The following is a 2,054-nucleotide window of genomic DNA, read 5'->3' as shown; positions in this document are numbered from 1 at the left end:
TCTCCCTTCCTACATCTACCTTGGAAATGTCAACCTACACGCCTTGCTGACACACACACGTAACGAGGCAGCTAAACATGAAGTATTTTCACTATTCTTTATTTCTTTTTTTCGGCTCAACAGTCAAGGGGTGCAATTTGCCGTAACGTAACTTATCATGTGACAAGTTTGCCTTCGGGGATGAAATAAGAGGAGTGTTTGATTTGGATAGCTTACGAAGAGACTGTGGAACTGGCCTTATTGTGTCTGGTAATGAAAATGATGGTGGCGAAGGAGACGTGAGACTGAAAGCGTTGTCGGAGGAATGATGACTGTGATAATTAAAAGAGCGGAAGATAATTGCATACAATCTTCCGTTATAATCAGTGAAACCCAACACCTCTGCTGCATTACTGCCACGTATGCACTAAAATTATCAACTACTAATGAAAAAAAATATAAAGGCCGTTCTTGAATAAAAACATTAAACTCTGAACTGTAAGTAGCCTTCGAAATAATGTACGTGGCCTTACACACAAAACAACATCTAGATTACCAGATACGGATTACAGGAGCACGTACAAAACACATCACATATAATTATAGAAGTAATATTTTCTCCTGACCGAAGGTAATGTTCCACAGCCACGAGGAGGAGAAAGAAAAAAAAAGAAAGAGGAGAACGAGGGAAAAGAGAAGGAAGAAGACGAGGGGAAAGAATAGGAGGACGAAGGAAATGAGTAGGAGGAAGAGGAAGATGAAAGGGAAGGAGAAAGAGGAGGAAAAAGAAGCGGAGCAGGAAAAAGGTGTGGAAGAAAACGAGGAAAAGGGGGAAGAGGAAGGAGAAGAGGATGAGGAAGAAAAAGAAGAGGAAAATGAAGAGGAACAGAAAACAAAGATGAAGTGGAAAACGAACAGGGAAAGGAGGAGGAGGAGGAGGATGGAAAAGAGAATAATGATGATGATGAAGAGGAGAAATTAAAATGGGAACAAGCCTTTATCACTCGTCTCACTAGAGCACCTGGGGACAAAACATTAGAATTCACGTCACCACACCAATGAAATGACAACTAACTCACCTCCACATCCTGAACACTGCATCCTGGGAGCACGTGAACACACAGACGCGGCGAACACTGACAGACCGAGAGACGAACACCCACTCCTCTCCCTGTGCCCTCAGCTGTCCGCGAGGCTCAAGTTATGTAAGCCCAAGGGAACCACAGCTCATCGCATATTGAACCATTCTGAAACACTTCTGCTCCGGCTGTATTTGAAGTTACACGGATTTTTAAGGGTATTTTTTTAGGGTTCTAGTGACATATTAACAAGAATTCTACATTTTTAACAGGAAAAACACTCGTGACAACTAGTTTAATTATCTCTCTGACTTCTGCAAATAGTCATGATGAGAGAGTAAAGTGTTTCAGAGTGCGAGACAGTGGAAAAGAGATGCCGAGTATTGATAACTGCTGGTGAGTGAGGGAAGCCTGAGTTGTGGTTCCTGAGGCGCTGGGAGGCTTAACTAGAAATACACTGATGCGAGAAGTCACTGAAAGGAGGTTTACAAATGAGGTGAGAGAGCAAAGCGTTTCAGAACACGAGCGAGAACATGGCGAGACCTGACAACTGCTGGTGAGTGAGGCAGTCCTGAGTGGTGGTTCCTGAAACACTTAGGCATAACTGGAGATACATTGATGCGAAGAAGTCACTGAAAGGAAGTTTACACGTGAAGAGACAGGCCAAGTGAGAGAGAGACCAGGTGAGAGGGAAGAAAAAGGACCGGAGTATTTTGAATTGTGATTTTTTTTAAGCGGAAATCTACATTTGACAGTTTCCCCAAGTCTCGGATCCTCAGTATCTCGCTCACGCCCCAACAAAGCAGTTCACGCGAATCATTTGCTCGACAATACGCCGTAACTCTAGCCAGCCTCGCCTCGTTCACGAAACAAACCCGCACCACATTAAGCCGGTCTAATGTAACGCCAACACGAGAATCACACAGCAGCCAAACTCAACTGCCTAACCTTCTCCTCTTGTTCCTCCTCGTTCATGTCCTACGCCTCGTCCTACTT

At 44.0% G+C, this 2,054-nt stretch overlaps 1 long non-coding RNA gene across 1 annotated transcript in view; it reads right to left on the bottom strand.

Annotated features, from left to right (window-relative positions):
* LOC135089259 (uncharacterized) overlaps positions 1-1,510 on the bottom strand; it is a 73,047-nt gene extending 71,537 nt beyond the window's left edge. Inside the window, exon 1 of the long non-coding RNA XR_010261434.1 lies at positions 1,059-1,510. This is a non-coding gene — a long non-coding RNA (uncharacterized LOC135089259). The remainder of the gene's footprint in view (positions 1-1,058) is intronic.
* Positions 1,511-2,054: the final 544 nt, after the last annotated feature.

The sequence above is a fragment of the Scylla paramamosain genome, chromosome 32 (assembly GCF_035594125.1).
Source record: "Scylla paramamosain isolate STU-SP2022 chromosome 32, ASM3559412v1, whole genome shotgun sequence".
Classification (NCBI taxonomy): Eukaryota; Metazoa; Arthropoda; class Malacostraca; order Decapoda; family Portunidae; genus Scylla; species Scylla paramamosain.
This window is presented reverse-complemented; position numbering and strand designations above follow the sequence as displayed.